This window comes from Panthera onca, chromosome B3, assembly GCF_046562875.1.
Source record: "Panthera onca isolate mPanOnc1 chromosome B3, mPanOnc1 haplotype 2, whole genome shotgun sequence".
Taxonomy (NCBI): domain Eukaryota; kingdom Metazoa; phylum Chordata; class Mammalia; order Carnivora; family Felidae; genus Panthera; species Panthera onca.
In genome coordinates this window covers 132300183-132321039 of record NC_138344.1, presented here as the reverse complement: position 1 = coordinate 132321039, position 20857 = coordinate 132300183, and the positions used below count along the sequence as shown (strand labels likewise).

The following is a 20857-nucleotide window of genomic DNA, read 5'->3' as shown; positions in this document are numbered from 1 at the left end:
GCCAGTTTAAACATTGCCTTCCAGGTGGGCTGCGGTAAGTGAACGTGCTGACAGGTCACCGAAAGCCCTTTTGGGGACGACAAGGAGAATCTGTGATAGGGGTTCAGGTAACACCCGTTCTGCAGTTAAAAGAGAAATCTAGAACTTACATTTCCCTAATTGTTCATAAGCTGACTTGTGTATACACCTAGGACCGCGATTTACTTTCAGTTTACTGAATTTGCGGATTTTCGCATTTGTTTTAATTTGTAATTAAGTTTTCTCTAGGAGGCCCACCATATGCCACCATCAATTCTTTCTCATTGATTTCGCCGGAGATACACGAGTGTGTGTTTTGATGCAATTTTTGAGGTCTTTTGAAAATCAAAAGACTACGTGTTTAGCCATATGGGCCTTTGTTATTTAAAATAGCGTACGATAAAGTAAGAGAAAGCAAAATGCAAAAAGGACCTGTTAGGAAACAAAATAATTGGAAGACTGTTTATTTTATTTTTTTTAATTTTTTTTTTTTTTTGCTTTTTTAATGTTTATTTATTTATTTTTTTTCAATATATGAAATTTATTGTCAAATTGGTTTCCATACAACACCCAGTGCTCATCCCAAAAGGTGCCCTCCTCAATACCCATCACCCACCCTCCCCTCCCTCCCACCCCCATCAGCCCTCAGTTTGTTCTCAGTTTTTAAGAGTCTCTTATGCTTTGGCTCTCTCCCACTCTGACCTCTTTGGAAGACTGTTTAAAAGATGGTTTTAAACACACCAGTTTTCAGTCTTTTTTTTTTTTTTGCGTTAGATTTTTGAAATCTGTCTTTGTTGATTCCCGAGCTGGGAAGGTGCACAAGTGCACCGGGCAACCCTCCGGAAACCAGTTACTGCCCTGCGCTTCGCGCTGGGGCTGCGGCCACCAACCTCCGCCTTCGGGGAGTTCAGTGGAGCCAAGGTGTTCCTTTTCACATCTCATGCTACGATGTGACACCAGGCGCCGGTTCACCCGCACGCACGGCGTCCGGTTTTGAAAGGGGCCGACGGGTTTGTCTGTTTTGCGGGGACTCCCGGCGCTCACGAGCGGCCCGCCGTACGTGCCGGCTGCAGACCGGGCCGCGGGCGGGCGGGCGCGCGGCGCGCACTAGGACCCAGCGGGGCTCCGGGCCCCGGGTGGGAGCCGCGCCGCCGACCCCGGGCGGGCGCCGGGGCTGGAGCCGGGGTTCCGGCCGCGATCGGCTGCAGCTCGGCCGGGAGACGGCGCGACCCGGCGGCGGGGCCACCGGCGAGTCCAGCGCCGCCGCAGCCCCCCGATGCGGCCGCGAGAAGCAGCGGGGGGGGCCGGCGATCGAAGGTAACGAAAATGGGGCTCATTTCCTGCCTCCCGAGCCTCTGCTCTGGCTCAGCATTGTCACGAGAAGCCCTCGCTGCTCAGGCTGCTGCATTTTGGGGGCACCCTTTGATTTTTTAAGGTGTCCGCCCCCATTTTGCCACCTGGTTTCCGATTGATTTACAGCACGCAGCCCGGATGGGCAAGATCCAGGGAGAGCAAGTTGAATATTTTCATTAGTTTTGGCTCAGAAGTAAGTTCATTAAAAAAAAAAAAAAAAAAAAAAAAAAAAAAAGTTTCTCAGGCATTTGTGAATCGTCGTTTTTAAAAATTAAAAAAAAAATAGCAGACAAGTGAATAATTTTTTAAAAAATGATCAAATAATGGATGTAATTCTGTTAATCACTTCCCAGGGCTTTACTTTTGTGGGTTCCCCAGGCATTACTTTTATTTTCAGGGAGCTAACGTGTTCAATGTGGAGTTTGGCTCGGGCAGAGTTTACAGCATTGCTGTCCTAACTGTTTTGCTATCAATTATGAGCAGCGTCAGCTCTGTGGGCAGTTTAAACCTCTTTTCACACACTGTAACTGGTTATCCTAATATGACATGGACAGATGAGAGTCCCCTTCGAGGACCGCGAGAAGGTTTCTCTTTTTGGAGAAACGTTGTTTTTGGGGAGAAAACCACGATTACTGGCTGGGAGGCTGGAAGAGACTGTTTTTCATGCTTTGTTTATACTCCTGGGATGACATTTGGGGAAGGGAAATGCAGTCTTTCTCGGCAGCCTTTAATTGTGGGATTATTAATTTATTTAATTTATTAGTTTCGGTCGGCTGGGCTCGGGGAGCCCTCTGTCACAGGATGTGCTTAAGGTGACACGTTTTGCTAGCATTTGGGACACATGATTGCAAATGTAAAATGTGCCTCCTGTGGGCTGGTCTGCTGGGGAGCCCCGGTGTGGAGCCGGTCGTAGGCAGGGTGCGCCTGGCTCATTGAGGAAAAAGGGAATCATTTTCCTTAGCTAAGGAAGACATCCTGTTCTACTCCTTTTGTTCCCTGTTTTTCATTGATCGCCAGCTCTGCCTTAGGAGAGGGGAGTGCAGCTCTGAGTGCCGAGCGGAAGACCACACAAATGACTCTAAACCACTTCAACTCTCACACTGATTGGCCAGCTAGATGGAGACTTAGGAAAACAGCCACCCCAAACCTTCTTGTTGAAATCTTGCCGTAATTTCAGATGAGGCTTCTCCGTGCACAGATTCCCGCAAGATTGCCTTTTTAAAATTTCGCGTGCAGTTTGCTTGCGATCACCTTTATGTGTAATTTTTCGTTGTTGTTCCTATTCCAGATAAAGTAGGCCATTTTGGTGACAAATTTCTTTGCAGACGTCAGCTGCTAGCTTACATGTATAGACATATCGCTTTACAATACATTCTCCATGATTTCTCCTCGGGAGCCGGAGAAGGCAAAGTTGTTCAACTTACAGGAATTTTTCCTGGGCGTGTTTTTGACCCGGATATTTAAATTTCACCCTCTGCAGATGGATGCTTAACTGTAATTTACTCTGATCGCTTAAGTGTCCTGGGCATTAACACGTATCATGCACTAAATTTAAGTCTGCAACCGTGAAAGAAAAAGGCAGTGAAGAGAGAATAAGCAAAATCAGCTGGCACACTGTTAGAAGAAATTGTGGCACCTGGGTCGAGGAGAATGCATTTCCCATCCCAGAAAAGGGGCATTCCTCACCTTAATAGAATAGGAATTAGTAAATATTGTGGAATTGTGTATCTATGGGACAAAAAAATACATCAGGCCCACGGACGTCTTCCTTTGAGCCTTTAAGCACTTCAATTAAGAGAAACACTGTCTCAGAAGTTGTTCAACGTATAAACACTTTTCTGATTGGCTTAAAAATTTAGACACAGGAAGTGGATGGTATCTAATAACCCATGAGTGGAGACATGGTTGTCATGGAAACTGAGACTAGTACCCCCCCCCAACACTCACATACCCTACCATAACCACCACTTAAAAAAAAAACAAAACAAAAAAAACTTGCATGTCTCACAGATGCCTGGAGAACGTGTTGGCTTCTGTAAGCTTTCCCACAGCATCTGCTGAAACCTGAGACCATGCCTGTCAAATCAAGGTCATTTTACAACAACAACCAAAAATGCAGTCTCCTGGATTTCATAACTGTATTTTTCTTAAAAATATGGGAGGAAAAAAACCCCTTAAAGCAAGGATGAGCACACGTGCTTACCTAGCAGTTTGCCACCTCTGAGTTGTGCAAGGCAAGGCTAAAAAGAATGTATTTGAGCGCTTAATTGTGGAATCAAACTGATTTGCGGGTCTACTGTTAGAACGAAGCTCTTTTTAGAGCTGTAAAGCCTCGAACGTTACCTGTGGATACAGAGGCACTTGGGGAAGGTATAATGAAGAGTGTCTGTTTGCAAGAGGGTTCAACGTCGTACTGTAGCAATTAAATTCAAAGAACTGGCACTTTGGAACCCTGCTCGAAGGCTGCCTGAGCAGGGATAAATAAAGACTGTGTCTGGTGCTTTGGGAAGTACAGGGGAGGGTGTTCTCAATAGCTGAGCTGGGAGAGGAAAACTCCTGAATAGAAATAAACTCTTTCAAAACTGCAATTAGCATTTGATGAACTCCCGAAAAGTTTCCTCTTCTTTTGTAGATGAGCAGACTGTTGTAGTTTGTAGGGTCATTGAGAGGTTCTCAAAATCAGAGTTGCGAATATTGTCATTGCCTTGCTCCTGGTTTCAACGACGAGGGTCGAGAAGGGAGCAAAGTTTGCCCCCCCCCCCCCCATTGCACTTTGCGAAGTGAAAAATAACCAAGGAGGCCCTCTCCTCAATTTTGACTCTGGCGATCAACGTGGAAACTTGTAAATATAATACCAGTGCGTTTCTGACATTTCTCTCATCTTGTCAGTGGTAGTCTTTAAATTCTAAATTCTCGATATGCGTTTAGTAATATCTTCAATCATGAGTTATAGCATTGTCTTCTTTTAATTGAAAATGGTCAGTTTTGGATCTTATTTAATGAACACTTTGATCTTTTTAAAGAGCAGCAAATTTTCCTTGTTTTTATCACCTAATTGCATGGGGGGAGAGAGGCGGTGGACAAAATCCCGGTTGTATTTTAATGTTTATACGATATCCTGAGTCTCTGACATAGGATATATAGACTTTAGAAGCGAAAGAGCAATGTAGCAATCACCTGTTGGAGTGAATCAGCGTATATTTCATGATCCCATGTTGTCAAACACTTCACTGGTTGGGATTTGGTGAAAAGGGTTGCATTTAATGGCACAACGCTTCTCCTTTAGCAAAGGATTTCCTGCAGGGAGCTTTCTTATCTGTAAGTATGGTCCTTGGCAGGAAGCAAGTCGGTTGGTTGTTTTTACAAACTGAAGGAAATGAATGGGAATTGTTGGTCTCCTAGAATCTGCCTGCCTTCTCCATTGTCTGTCAAATAGTTGGCTCAGAATTTCTAAAGAGACTGCAAATCTTTGGCATTTCTGTTGATTTATTTTTGACGTTGGTAGTGGAAAATTGGTCATTATACTGCTGTGTACAACTTATTTTACCAATACAAATGAACAAGATGTTCAATAATATCCTAATTCATTTTCAGTTGTCAGATATACACATACTCACTGAAGCTGGCCTTTTTTGATAGCTATGCCAAATTTCTAATAATTAGTCCAGAATACCAACCAAATGTCAGTTTCACGGAGAGCTAAAGGGAGAGTGGCGGCTTCATTCTTTTCTTTGCTTATAAGAAGAAAATTCATAAAGACTGCATGTCAGGTATATGCCTGCTTTGCTGATGGCAGAAGATTGGTGTAGGGGGAGGGTCCGAAATTGGGAAGGGGGTGCTAAATTCATTGTACAGTTCATGTGAGAAAAACAAATCTTAACCTCGAAGAGATTTCTTGTGTAAAACTCTAGATTACGCTTGGGATATTGTAAATAAGTATATTTGATTGTTTTAATTTACGCATGTTTCAAATTCTGGAAGAGGAAACAAGGGTCTTTAAAGGGAAATAAGTAAGTACATAAACCCGCATTTGAAGGAAACAGCCCTAGGGAGGGCTGGTAAGAGCATCTGAGGGAGAAAGTGATTTGTTGCAATGGTTTTCACACATTTTTTGAAGACATCATTTTTTGTTTTATAATGGAACCTTACGCAAGACCCTAATACAAGAGCCTAACAGAAACAGAGCTGCTTGGGAGTCGGGGGTGGGGGGTGGGGTGGGGAGGGGGGCGGGAATCAGGAGCCAGGAGCCCAGAGCTCCGCTGTCTTCCCCTGGGTTGTGCCTGGGGCTCACCCTAGAAACCTAGTACCTCTGTGAAACAGTTTGAAAATCATTGCTTTTAACATGTCCAAAATCTTCTCTAAGGAAGGCCCAAGGGAATGGCTTGCCTAGCCCTGGAACTTCTTAGCTGAAGAGAGAACTTTTGCCTCGACAGTTTAAGAGGCGCTTGTGCTCAGAGTGAGTAGGAGAAAGGTACGTCATACAAGCATGTATATAGCAAAAGATTCGGCGGGCCACAGATACGGAAAAAGCCCTGGACCAGTCTATTAATAAGGAAAGGAGAAAGGATGTTTTCTAGGGGTTAATTACAAACCAGGGCCTCCCTTGCCTTGTAAGTTATGGGAACGTTGCACAGAGGCGTTTGACGACACGTGGTTATGACTGTACTGGAATGCATGGATTTATTCTGTTCCCACCTGAGGATCTGTTGTATCGCTGTTATTCTATTTGTCAGTGAAAATTATTTCATATTAAGTGTCACTCATGAGATGAAAGTGTGCCAAGCTATGTAATCTGCTTGGCAGGCTCAGTAGTGTTTTGAGTGTTGAGTAAGACGATAACGCACAGATGATATTTGAATCTCCTCAAATAGATTCGCATTATCTCTGCGACCGTGCGATTTACTGAAACGGCAGTGTTACCCGGGGGTGGGCTCGGTTTTCCTCTCATACATCCCAGAGCTACGAGTATGAAGGTTTCTAGGGGTGGTGGGCGGAGAAATAAGTCCCCTTCAGTTCCACTCGTGCTCTTCAAGACCCCTCGATTCGCGCACGCACAGTTTCGGAAATGAGGCGAACTCCGTGGACATTCCAGGCAAACTGTAGTGCGTCGTGGGGCCACGGCCATCCTCCCTGCATCTTGTCCTGGAGACCGCACAGTGGGGGAGTCTGTAGAAGTAGAAAGGATGGACCCCTCTCTGTGTTCTTCTTGTGACTTCCACGGTGGAGTTGGAAATGGTGTTTAGAATAATCAATGTTCTTCTGGGAAGTCACAGGTCTTCCAACAATTTGTGCTGGAACTTCTTTTTTCTTTCTCTTTCTTTCTTTCTTTCTTTCTCTCTTTCTTTCCCTATTTTTTTTTAAATAGGCACCACACCCACCGTGAGGCTTGAACTCATGACCCTGAGATCAAGTGTCACATGCTCTCCCCACTGAGCCAGCCAGGTTCCCTTTTTTTTTTTAAGAAAACATTTCCTCCACAAAGATGAAACTAATATGAGCACAAAATAGTTGGCTGTGGTAGTGGATGGAGAGAAAAATGATTGTGGTTAACTTTTATTTGTTGAATTATGTGGAAGAAAGCTTTCCATGTTTAGGCTGTTCAAAGCTATCTTCCTCCTCTTCCCCCTGCATTTCAAAGAATGAGTGTGTATGCAGAAAACCGATGGAACTGTCCCAAGGCATATTCATGAAAATAAACCAGTGATTCCTCTTGAGTGAGCATTTAAACTCCATGTTCTTGGGGACTTCCCTTTTTGATCTCAAGGACGCATCCCAGTTGCCGGACCTGGGGACCTGGCGGAAGGTGCTGAGGGGGGACTTCAAATGTTATGCGGGGTGCTGCGGGCAGGGTACCTTTGGGGATGTCACTTCCTTAAGATTCGGATAAGCAAGTCTTCAAGTCTTCCTTGAAGAGGGGGTTTTTGTATGTTATACGAGGTTAGATTTTAGACAATCTCAGATATCTTTTGTACATTTTGACATTTTCTGATTGGGCAAACTTAACATTGTTGCAGCCTTTAAAACAATTACCATTTAATGACTAGTTAATACAAATCTCTAAATTAAGGTAGTCATATCATCTCGTGGGACTAGACTTAGCACTTCTTTAAACATTTTTTTAATGTTTACTTATTTTTGAGACACACACACACACACACACACACACACACACACACACAGAGTGTGTGAGCTGGGGCTGGGCAGTGAGAGAGAGAGAGAGGGAGACACAGAAGCAGAAGCAGGCTCCAGGCTCTGAGCTGTCAGCACAGAGGCCGATGTGGGGCTCAAACTCACGGGCTGTGAGATCATGACCTGAGCCCAAGTTGGACTCAACCCACCGAGCCACCCAGGCGCCCCTAGATTTGGCATTTATAATGGTCTCTTGAAAAAGAAATAAGTTTCTCTGGGTAAGTTAGACAATGTTGGGAAACAGAAAAATTGTATCACACTAGTAAGAGGCTTTCGTTTAAAAGGTACCTCCCCAGGGCGCCTGGGTGGCTCAGTCGGTTGAGCGTCCGACTTCGGCCCAGGTCACGATCTTGCGGTTTTTGAGTTCGAGCCCCGCGTCAGGCCCTATGCTTGGAGCCTGGAGCCTGCTTCTGATTCTGTGTCTCCCTGTTTCTCTGCTCCTCCCCTGTTCACGTTCTCTCTCTCAAAAATAAACATTAAAAAAAATTTTTTTAAAGGTACCTCCCCTACATGACTTTAATTAATTCCTATTAACCTAGTATTAATATACTGCTGCTATGACTATTACTGCTAAGTAATGACAAATATATATTAATATCCCATTTTACAGATGAGGAAACTGAGGCCCTGTGTTCCTAGGGCCTCATACTCTTTGGTAGCCAATTAGCTCTCCTGACCCCCAAATTCCAGGCATTTTTTCCACCCCACCAGCTACCTCACAACTGTTCCGGCTCTTTCTGTTGTAGGCTGGATGACTGCCCCTTCCATGCTTGAAATGGAATCTCCTCCTGGGAAAACACTACAGGGTGGGGTAGGGAGTATTTGATGTGATTTTGGCAAGAAATAGGGTTTTGCTTCTTGAGGTTCTGTGTTCCCACATCTGACCTTCAAGGACGAGAGGGACTTTTTCGTTCCCTTGTCAGAGATCACCTTCCTTCATTCGTCTCCCTCTTTTGAGTTTTCCTTCATCTCCCCCTGAGCACATTCACCTACTTGGTCAGTGAAAAGCTCTCACCACAGGGAGAGGGCATTCCTGAATTACCCAAATATTTCACTTAGTCTTTCTGTCGTGGCATCCACAGAAACAGATTTCCCAGCCAACATTCACTTTTGTAATTCAGACGAGCTGTCCAACAGACTGCGAGGTGCAAATACAATGACATTTCCTTTATTTTCGGAGTAAAAACCAGGGGGCTGACGTTGTCAGCTTAGCAGGATGTCTGGTATCTCCTTCCTGGGGCTCCCCTTCCCCTCAGCTATGCAAACCCTGCATGGGCTGATACACACCAAGTGGAGTGGGGTCAGTTGGACTTCCCCCGTCTAAGCCCGGACTTCTGCTGCTTGCAAAGCTGGCAGAGCAGGCTTCAGCCAGAGAAGGTTCGCAGGGACTTGTTGACGCCCTTGGTTGGCAACGGTCCGATGCTGGGCTGGGGTTGCACTAGGGTGTAAGCCCCGGCAGGGAAGTGGCCAGGGCCCCAGCAGCTCCCACACCACTCTACTCCTTAGCTCTTTCCGCAGGGTCGGGCATGTGGACTTCGTAGAAGAATAATCATTAAAAAAAAAATTTTTTTTTTACATTTATTTATTTTTGAGAAACAGAGTAAGACAAAGCATGAGCGGGGGAGGGGCAGAGAGAGAAGGAGACACAGAATCCGAAGCAGGCTCCAGGCTCTGAGCCGTCAGCCCAGAGCCCGACGCGGGGCTCGAACCCACGAACTGTGAGATCATGACCTGAGCCGAAGTTGGACGCTCAACCGACTGAGCCACCCAGGTGCCCCAAGAACAATCATTTTTAAAATCCTCTGGACTCCAAAACGAAGGAAGATCCTGGGAGAGTGTTTTTCAGTCCAAACAAGTGGGAACAAGAGACAGAGCCTAAGCTCTGAGTCTGAGCTTTCGGGAAGAAATTTTCAACCCGGACATTCATTTCGTTGTTGTTTTCCTCTGTTACCGCCATTACCCTGTCTCCCAGGTCAGCACACTTGGACACCTGCTTGTTTTATGTCCATGTATCTAATTTATCACCAGAGCTCCTGGCTGCTTTCTTCGAAATTCTCCGGAGATTCATCTCAGGGAGACTGCAGGTAACCTGGAGGGGGCTCTGTCCCTCCCGGTCCCTGTCCTTCCTCTGCACTCCTGAAGACTTCTGTCCCTAAAACACTCCGCAAGTGCCTTGGCCACCTAGAGCCGTGTGTGACCTTGACCTAAGACCCAGTGATATGGAAATAAGACTCAGTAATGTGGAAATCCTGAAAGCATTATTGTGAAAGTTAATCACAGAGTCCCTGAGGAGCACTTGGCAGAGAGCCTGGCACGTAGTTGCAATTTATCGTAACTCTTTTATTGTTGTGTTGCTATTGTTGTTGTGTCCCTCCTGTCCTAAGAAGCTGTGGTGATGTTCTGTTGCTCCCCTTGCCACGTCTGTCTTCCTCTGTCTGTCCAGACCTTCTGTCATCTTGTCCTATCCGTTAGTGCTCGGGGATTGCCTCCGGAGCCGGCCCGGGTTGATTCATCCCTGAACTTGCTTTCCCCTCCAACTCCTCTGCCTTTGTTTATATTGCTCCTAGTTCCTATGATCCCCTGATCACAACCTTCTTCTTCCTCCCTTCACATGTGGGAAAGATGCCAATTTCACCCCTTCTGCAACTCCAGTGTATGGAGAAAATGCAACTTATTCATTTTTTTTTTTTCTACAGCAAACCATCTTCCCCAGTGCACACCCATGGATTGCTAGGAAGAAGAATAATAGCTTTAGATCCTATCTATTTAAAATCTGACTGGGGCGCCTGGGTGGCTCAGTCGTTTAAGTGTCCGACTTTGGCTCGGGTCATGATCCTGCAGTTCGTGGGTTCGAGCCCCACGTCGGGCTCTGTGCTGACAGCTCGGAGCCTGGAGCCTGCTTCGGATTCTGTGTCTTCCTCTCTCTCTGCCCCTACCCTACTTGCTTTCTCTCTCTCTCTCTCTCTCTCTCTCTCTCTCTCTCTCCTTCCCTCCCTCCCTCTGTCTCTCTCTCTCAAAAATAAACATTAAAAAAAATTAAACTTCAGTTTGGTCCGGTAATCCAAACAGTCCCTTACAGTAATTCTCAGTCTTTCTAGGAGAACAGTGCCCATTCGCTGGGGTGGTGTCGCCTCCTTTGCCTGTGATGGTTTGTGTGGGAAGGAGTGTCAGGCACATTCTTCCCTTGTATTTCTTACTGAGGACGAGCAGATTCAGCCTCCTTTGGTGGAGTGACCTCTGCTCTCGGGGGCTGGGTCTCTTGCCCACTGGTGCCGCTTGCTTAACACTAGCGGCCGAAGTCTGTGACTGCTATTAGTGGAGTCTTATCCAGTAGTTGTCAAAGACCCACAGTAAGATACAGATACTTTGTCAGGAGGTCCTAGAAAGCACATATGGACATTGTATGCATGGATGGACCATACAGAAGACATCATTATTGGTTTTTTTTTTAACAAAGTTTATTTACTTATTTTGAGAGAGAGAGAGAGAGAGAGACCACATGAGTGGGGGAGGGGCAGAGAGCGATGGAAAGAGAGGATCCCAAGCAGGCTCTGTGCTGTCAGTGCAGAGCCCAAGGCAGGGCTCAGGCTCGTGAACCGTGAGATCGTGACCTGAGCCGAAACCAAGAGTGGGACGCTTAACCCACTGAGCCACCTGGGCTCCCCCAAAAGATATTACTGTTCTTGCTACACTCCAAGCACTCTGATCTCTTCCATTCTATTGAATTGAATTGAACTGAACAAACCTCACTGTGACGCTCTCTGCTGACTTAGTCCCACTTCGGCTCCTAATTAGCAGCAAACTCTGAGTTTTAGCCACACTGTCCCTCAGCCGACTGGCCTGGTGGTCTTTGCAAGGGATCTGCTCCTCTGGATACAGCTGACTGCAGCCAAGTGCCTGGCTCTGGGCTCAATCTCCTCCTCTCCCCCCTCCTCCTCCCCGCCTCTAGCCCCTCACCTCACAGCTCCCTCTGCTTGGGCACGCCGTCACGCTGGGCTGATGAAGCTGTGTGCCACGAGCTGTGTGCCACGTGTGCTGGGAGATGTGGGGCCACCTCTTCTCGGGGCTCCAAAATGGTGCAGGAAGACGGCACAGGGACATCCCTCCGCACTCAAAGGACATCTGTCTACACTCAGCATTACCTTCTCTATTCAGGAGGCAGAATCACCCAGGAGTAGTAGTTCAGGGCGAACAGGAACCACTCCACTGTCCTCTTTTCTCTCCTGTTTCTTTCCCGTAATTATCTGGACTCAGAAAGGGGTGGCCTCTTCATCAGTTTTCCCTCTACCGCCTCATCCTTCCACCATCCAAGGCAGGGAGCTTGCCGATTTCCCTAATGGGTCACAAAGCATCTTCCACTGTCTTCAGTTAGATTCTTTGAGCTGGTTCCTCCAGATTCCTAGTAAATGGCGGAAAATCCTGTCCCGGGACAAAGCTGGACTCTGGAGGCTGTGGAATTTCTGCCTCTGGCGGAGTCTACTAGTTTCCCATCTGTGTCCATTCTGTGCAAGTTTCAGCTGGGGTCAGCTAACGACCACATTTCCAAGACTCCCTTGCAGCTAAGAATGGTAAAACTCTAGCTTCTGGGATGTGAGTAGATGCGTGGAGTTTCTGTCTGGTTTGTGTCCTTGTTTTTCTTTATAGTTTTATCACATATATATTTTTTAATCCCCAAACTATGTGAAGTTTACCTTTGCAATGCTTTCATATAAATGGAAACATAGATATGTGTATGTGCGTGTACATACTGTGTCATAGTTTAAAATATGTTTCTTACTATGAACAGGAACAAAAAAATGGAAAGCCTCTGCATTATGGTAACTGGCTAGGTATGGAATTTTTGGTCTCATAGGGTATAAGCATCTTAATGCAAATTCGTTTCAAAAGTGCCTGTGCTCGTTTATACTCCCACCAGGAGTGAATATGATTTTCTATTGTTTCATGTTCTCATGGTATTTAATATTTAAAAGTTTTGCCAATGTAATACGTGTGGAAATAGCTCATTATTATTTAAATTGTTTTGGTTATTTTTTTTTAATGTTTATTTATTTTTGAGACAGAGAGAGACAGAGCATGAATGGGGGAGGGTCAGAGAGAGAGGGAGACACAGAATCCGAAGCAGGCTCCAGGCTCTGAGCTGTCAGCACAGAGCCCGACACGGGGCTCGAACTCACAGACTGTGAGATCGTGACCTGAGCCGAAGTCGGACGCTCAACCGACTGAGCCACCCAGGCGCCCCTAAATTGTTTTGGTTATTAATAAGTGTGAGTAACTCATCATAAGTTTGTTGGTCACAAACGTTTCTTCGTTTGTGAAGTTCCTATTGCCCTTTATCTAGCGTTTTCCAAAAAATGTTTAGTTTCTTAGATCTCTGTAGTACCTCTTTCTGTTTTCCACCTGTATCTTTATTCTTTCTACTCTTTAGTGTTTATTATTTTTTTTAACTTTCTAAGTTCACAGCTTTTGAAGTTTTCTTTTCTATTCTTTTTAAAGATTAAAAAAATATTTTTTAATGTTTATTTATTTTTGAGAGGCAGAGAGAGACAGAGCACAAGCCGGGGAGGGGCAGAGAGAGTGGGAGACACAGAATCCGAAGCAGGCTCCAGGCTCTGAGCTGTCAGCGCACAGCCTGATGCGGGGCTTGAACCCAGGAACTGTGAGATCATGACCTGAGCTGAAGTCAGATGCTCAACCAACTGAGCCATCCAGGTGCCCCTAAAGATTTTATTTTGAAGTAGTCTCTACACCCAATGTGGGGCTCGAACTCATGACCCCAAGCTCAAGAGTTGGGCACTCTTCCAACTAAGCCAGCCAGGACCCTCTGAAGTTTTCTTTCTTTCTTTCTTTCTTTCTTTCTTTCTTTCTTTCTTTCTTTTTCTTTCTTAAATGATTATTTATTTTGAGAGAGAGAGTTAGAGGGGCAGAGAGCAAGGGAAAGAGAGAATCCCAAGCAAGCTGCATGCTTTCAGCATAAAGCCCAACATGGGGGTCAGTCTCATGAATTGTGAGATCCTGACCTGAACCGAAATCAAGAGTCTGACGCTAGTGGCATCTGGGTGACTCAGTCGGTTAAGCGTCGTCTGACTCTTGATTTCGGCTCCATCATGATCTCACGGTTTCGTGGGTTTGAGCCCCACGTTGGGCTTTGCGCACTGACCATGTGCCTGGAGCCTGCTTGGGATTCTCCTCCTCTCTCTCTCTCTGCCCCTCCCCAGACTCTGTGTCTCTCAAAATAAATAAATTAACTTAAAAAAAAAAAAAAGAGTTGAATGCTCAACCAACTGAGTCACCCAGGCGCCCCAGAAGTTTCCTTTTCTAATACAAAAATACAAGCTATAAGTGACCTTCTAAACCCTGAGTCAGTGCTATCTCCAGAGTTTTAGTATGTAGAATTTTCACTCTTGTTCAGTTCTAAATAACTTCTAAATTGATTATGATTTTTTCTTTGTTCTCTGCATTATTTATAAGTGTTTGGTTTCAATTTTCAAACTTAAGGTATCTTTCGAGTTATCTTTTCATTATTGATTTCTAACAATTGCATTTTTTGGGGCATAGAATACAGTCTGATGATGCCAATTATGGAACGTAAGTCAAGCGTGTTAATCGAGTTTTAAAATCTTTACTATTTTTATTGATACTTTGCTGATCTATTTTTAATTGAGAGAAGTGTCTTAAAATTTCTCACTAAAGGAGTACATTATAATTTTTCTCGATATATTTTGACGTTACCTTATTTGGTGATACATTTAGAATTTCTGTGTCATCTTGGAGAATTGAATCTTTTTTTATTATGAAGGAATGCACTTTAACACTTACGGTGCTTTTTGTCTTAAAGCATATTTTGTCTGATGTTCATGCAACAGCTCTAGACAACCATGAGACATGATTAGCTTCCTCTTTATTAGTTTTTGCTTCCTGTTTTTCCATGCTTTGTTTTTTTCAAACTCTTTATATCCTAGTATTTTGGATGTATCTTTTACATATGACATATAGGTGGCTCTTGTTTTCAGGCAGTCTGTTAAATATCTTTTAACTGAAATTTGTAATCTGTTTATGTTTATTGTAATTACATATGTATTTATTCCTTCATGTTATTTTATCCTTTCTGTTTGTCCTGCCTCTTCCAAGTTTCTCTTTCTTTCATTTCTTGCCTTCTTTTGAATTGATGACCTTTCTTTTCTTATCTTATATATTCTTCCATAGTAGTTTAGAAGTTTTATATTCCTTTATTATTCTTTTCGTGGCTCTCTGGAAGTTTTAGCATGTATACTTATCAACGTCTAAAAGTAACTCATATCTTTTCTCTCCTCCCAAATAATGCAAGGATCTTGGACCACTTAACTCCAGTCAATGACCCCTATTTCCCCAAATTAGGTCCCATTTTTGTTCAGTGTTTTAGTTGTATCTTCTGTTTTGTTAACCATACATTTTGGACATTACCATTATCATTTTAAAATAGAACTTTTTGTTCAGATTTACCCACATATTTACTCCTCCTTGCTTAGAATTCCTTCCTTTACCCCAGCCCTACTCCGCTGGATCACTTCTCTTCTTAGATTTCATCCACTGGGAATCAGTTGAGGGAAAACTATTTCAGTAGCATTTGTTGGAAAATTCTGGGTTTTTTTCTATAGTTTTGTGTGGCATAAAATATATTTTTGCTAGATATACAATTCTAGTTATTTTTCTGTCAAGACATTAAAGATGGTCCATTGTTTTCTGTTTTCCTCTGCTGAGAAGTCAATTCTAATTCTAATGGCCACTTGTCATTGAAGGTATTCTTTATTCAGTAGTACTTTACGGCTGCTTTGAAGATACTCTTTTGTCTTGGGTATTCTGCAGTTTTATTATAAAGTATCTAGATGTGCATTTCTTTCTTTTGTATTTATTTTGCATGGGATATTTTGGGGTTTTGTGAATTTGTGGATTGAATTTTTTCATCAGTTCTGAAAGATCCTCAGAATATCGTCTCTGCTCTGTACTCTATACTTCTGGATTTCAGATTAGGTTTATCTTAGACTTTTGTTCCTTGTCTTCTCTGTTTTGACCTCTTTTTCATGTTTTCTGTCTCCGTATATAATATCTTTTCCTAAGTTTATTTGTTTTGAGAGCGAGAAAGAGAGAGTGTGAGCGAGTGGGGAGGGGGGAGCACAGAAAGAGGGAGAGAGAGAATCCCAAGTAGGGTCCGTGCTCAGTGCAGAGCCTGATAAGGGGCTCAGCCTCACAACTGTGAGATCACAACCTGAGCCAAAATCAAGAGTTAGATGCTTAACCGACTGAGCCAGCCAGGTGCCCCCTCTCTTTATGATATCTTTTCATGCTACAGTCTAGACGTTTTCAGTCTTTGTCAGTGTCCTCTATCCAGTCTGTCTGATCTTACGTGCACCTTATATACTTGTTCCTTTTATGATTTCGACATTTATTGTATATTGTGTGTCTGACAATTTTAAAATTTGGAGTCTCTGGCTCTCATTCTACCATCTCTTGTTTCTGTTAGCTGTTGTCCATGATGCTATTTCCTTACGCATGCGTGTTTGCGAGTTTTGTCTTATTTGACTGTGACCTGTTTTTTTTGTTTGTTTGTTTCGAGACTTCATCAGGGGGAATTCTTCAGGTTTGTATTGAGGTGAATTCTCTAGATTCTGCATTTGTTTCTGCCAGGTGCCTGGGATCATAAACGACCTGGGAAAGCAAGGACTTAACATTTCTCCACTTGAGGTTTGGGGGTTCAATCACATAATCAATTCCTACTCAAAACCCATGCGAGGGCTGTCTTGTGATTACACATTTTCAGTAAAGACTGTCTCTCCTCTACTCGACACTAATTTTGGAGGCAGGCAATTCTGGTAGCCTTTTGGAGTCCTATCTTCATTTAGCAGAGCACCTCCTAGTATCCTTTCCTTGTGCCTTGGTGGGTCCTGGCTTTGTCAGCGCTGCCCGGTTTGTTTGCCGTCCCCTGTGCCCTGCTGTATCGTAAAAACCGAAGCTCAGTTTCTCCAGGTCATTACATGCCTTCAAGGTGGAAGCCGATGTATGTGTAATGCTCTGAGTACGTCTCATTTTCTTGTTGGTTCATAGGTACATGTCCAACTATTTGGGGGAAGTATTTTGTCCAGCGTTTTTAGTTGTTTTCCGAGGATTGGATGGATATCTTTTTTTTTGCCATAGTGCCAGAAAAGGAATTCCCATTCTTCTTTCTCTTTGTGTTCCTTCTTCAGTAGTCCCTGAACGCATGAATGCCTGTGGGCAGTGAGAGTGAGGATCAGGTGTGCATAAAGCCGTAGAGAAAAAGCACAATCAGAATTTTCAAAACATTACCCCTTCTACGCATATTTTAAGCCCTAGCTGGTATTAATTGAGGTAATACTAGCTGCTTCAATAAACCCAACAGTGCAGTGAATCGAAACAATAGAAGTTTATTCCTTACATATCCAAAGTGGGTGCCCTGACTAGAGAATGGCTCTCATTCGGGTGGTGATTTGGGGAACCGGGTACTTTTCATTCTGTGGCTCTGCCATTTTCTAAAAAAATGTGTGTGTGTGTTTTTTCTTATGTTTATTCATCTCAGAGAGAGAGAGAGAGAGAGAGAGAGAGCGAGAGCAGGGGAGGGGCAGAGAGGGAAGGAGACACAAAATCCAAAGCAGGCTCCAGGCTCTGAGCTGTCGGCACAGAGGCCGATGTGGGGCTCGAACCCACGAGCTGTGAGATCATGACCTGAGCCGAAGTTGGATGCTTAACCGACTGAGCCACCCAGGCTCCCTGGCTCTGCCATTTTCAACCAATGGCTCCCAAGGTCATTGCACTTGTTTGGATCCCACTGGCAAAAAAAGGAAAGAACGTAGACACTCAGGAGTGACAGGTTTTTACTAACCATCCTAGATGGGGCACATTCCACTTCCTTTCCCGGTTATTAGCTAATACTTGGTAAAATTGTCACATCTGCCTGTAAGGAGGGCTGCTGGGAAAGGTAGTCTGGATGTATGCCTAGGAGAAGAACAGGTGTAATAAACAGCCAGTCTGTCTCTGCTATGCATTTCCTTTCTGAAACTTTGGCCCCACCTGTTTCTCACTTCTCTGAGCTCCTTTTTCACTTAGAATCGGTGCCACCAAGTTTAGAATTTAATTATTCTGAATCATTTCATGTTCGTACAGCTTAAACCCCCAACTATATAATAACTTCCTCGAGGTGTGAATTTTGTGCCGAACGTTTGAAAATGCCCCCTATCACTCAGTTTTGGACACACGGTATGCTTTACGGAAATCAAACCTCTGAATGAAAGGGGAATGTTCTTGCTCTAAGGAGATGACTGCGAACATATTTAGGGGTGCAGTGTTGTGATCTTCAATTTATTTATGACGTGGTTCCTTCACGTTTTCTCCTTAGATTTGAAATTTATCAAAGTAATAATTTGGAGGAAAAAAACCCCCAATCCCCTGAAGTTTGGAGAGGACATTACACACAATAGTGGCACGTCCATGGGGGGATCATTTTCTTTCTTTCTTTTTTGAGAGGGAGAGAGAAAGAGAGAAAGAGCATGCGCACGAGCTGGGGAGGGACTGAGGGAGAGGGAGACAGAAAATCCCAAGCAGCCTTCATGCCCAGTGTGGAGCCCCACGCAGGATTCATGACCTGAGCCGAAATCAAGAGTTGGATGCTTAACCAAGTGAAGCCGCTCAGGCACCCCTCCCTGGGGAGATCATTTTAATCTATCTCCGAATCTATTCTGAAATGTCTTGACGTCAGCCCTCTTGGTGCCCTCTGGGTTGTTATGAAAATTCATTCAGTCATTCTGGAAATACTTGTGCCAGGGTGCTAGATCCTGTGGAGCAGCTGGGGAGAGGTAAGACCCTGCCTCAGGGCCAGTCAGGTGACAGGGTGCAAACACACTGCTCTGAGTGGAGAAAGACCTTTACCGTTGACTTGGTTATTGATAGGGCGGTGGTGAGGTTCTAGTTTATTTGTAGGATGGGAAGGGTAAAGGCTTCGTGCAACCCCAAGTCCTTGAGGAGAGACTTTTCGTTTCTTTTCCCTTTGCTCTTCCGCCTTGCTTCGGGTGGCCAGCCTTTCTCTAGGCAAGTAGTTAGCAAACCAACAAGCAGAGGAGTGTGGCTTTTGAATATTCTCCAGGGCCACAGATAATCTCAGCTGAACTGGACCCTGGGTTATTGGCCTCAGTATCAGTCTCTGCTGGAGTTGAACGCGTTACTTTGTTGCTAGGCTCAATGTTTTCAGTGCTCTATTTTTATTTTCTGTTGCTATTGGTCTTATAGTAAATGAGAATGACATACGGACTTGAGTTAAACTGTTGGAATCATCCTTTGTTTTCTTTTCATTGCACAGTTTTCTTTCTCTACTGCGCTGTACTGTGGATGGGAAAATACACTGACGTCTCAGTAACTCCGACTAATCTATTATCCACCTGCTCAGATACAAGCACAATGCATGTGGCAAATTACTTTACATGCCAATAAAGCCTCTGTTTTGGAAAAATGTCGGGCTGTTTATCTTCAAAACATGGTTTTGAGTCAAGCCGTCTGAAATATTCTGGTATCCTGAATAGCATCATCAAAATTCCAGGAAGGGTCCAGCTGCAAAATACAAGATGTGGTGAGTCTATAATTAGGTATTGACCGTGTTTTATCTGCCTGAGCACCTCCTTGGGCTTAGCTCTGGCGTTGGGCAGAGAATAGCTTTCGAGCCCAAAGGAGTTCACATTAGAAGATGACCCAGCTGGTAAATGTGGCTCCCTCAGTAGCCAAGACAGAGCAAGCCCTTTACTTATCGTGTTGTTTCATTCATGCGGCAGTGCGTAGAATTTCTGGCAGGTGAGAGCAGAGCACAGCATTTCCAATAAAATCAATGGAATGAAGATGGGTGGGTGCATAGTGGTCTTCTTGGAAATCACGTCCATTTTCTTCTCAATTCTAAAGTTTTTCTAATATCTTTTTTAGAAATTTTTTTTCTCTTGTTTGGAAAAGTTTCCAAAACTACTCTTTTGGAGGTACCAAGTCTTAACCGAAGACGTTAACGAGATAGACAGCCCAGAACCTAGCAGACGGGGTAGAATAGCTAACTGTCTCTGTGGATGCAACAGGCTACTGAGTGGTCTCTTTCTGCATTGAGCTAGTGCTCATTTTTATACTTAATGCCAAATATTCAGTGCTACAAGGGGAAGAGACAAGACTTCCATATTTTTGAGGTGGCCGATGTGATCTTTAAATTAATTTATATTTTTTAAGTAAAGTACTCCATGCAATATTATTGGGGTGATGATATATCCTGATTTGTTTGTGATAGTTTTGGTTTATGCCATGTTGCCCCAGTATAATCACGAATAGTGTCTCCTTTTATTTTCAAAGCCATCCTGGTTTTTATGATAAATTATAGTCATTGTACTTACAATACTAGTCAATGTATCTAGCAAAAGTATATCAGATTTGTTCAGACCAGCTTGTCTGCTGAGAAGAGCTGCTTAAAATTAAAAAGAAAAAGAAATCAGTTTGGAAGCACTGGAGAGTCATCAAGGCAATGAGGAATTGTAAAGCCAAGATTTGGGGAAAGGAAAGCCCTAAGAGATGAGCACAGATTTTGGATCCTTTTCTTGAGACAATTGTCACTTCCAAAATTAGTGGCCAAGAGACTAAAAAACTTAGCAGAGCTTTCAACAGACTCATGGAGTTGGGGGCATTATAACTGTATTCAAGTCCTGCCAAGGAGCAGAAGCCCTAGTAAACAACCTAGGCTTTCATTTGGAACTCTGAGTCAAGATGAACCAGAAATAGAAAAACTCACACAGGGACTGATGCCAAAAATCAAATATTTTCAGATTAGTGTCCCTAGCTTAGTTGCTTGCCAGAAGCAAAAGTTAAAATCCTCTCTGGAGGAAGATATATGTTACAGAGCCTCATGTTGTTACTAGAGTTTTTCTTGTACTGTATCTGTCACCCGGTGAAAAATAATTAGACGTGAGAAGGCAAGATTTAGACAATCAACAAATAGATAAAGGGGATTAAGAGTACACTTATTTTGATGAGCACTGAGAAAAGTACAGAATTGTTGAATCAGCATATTGTACACCTGAAACTAGTATAACATTGTATGTTAATTATACTTGAATAACAAAGTATATAAATATATATTTTAAAAGAAAACATAGGAGAGAGTGAAAAGATTTACAGTTGTATTCTAGGTGACTGAGGTTCTTTAAGGTAAGAAATAAAGACGATGAAGAAGAAAAAAGATACACCTAAAAGAGATCCAGATAGTGGATTAATCACATATGGTCTCTAAAATAAC

General features: G+C 43.7%; 1 protein-coding gene across 3 annotated transcripts in view; it reads left to right on the top strand.

Moving 5' to 3' along the window:
• Positions 1–1158: 1158 nt before the first annotated feature.
• Positions 1159–20857, top strand: part of FOXN3 (forkhead box N3) — a 396278-nt gene continuing 376579 nt past the window's right edge. For 2 of the 3 annotated variants that reach the window (XM_060620513.3, XM_060620508.3), the window contains exon 1: positions 1160–1335. The gene's annotated coding sequence lies outside the window, so the exon portion shown is untranslated. Of the gene's footprint in view, positions 1336–20857 lie in introns of all 3 variants that reach the window. The other variant, XM_060620512.3, reaches the window with a different exon arrangement.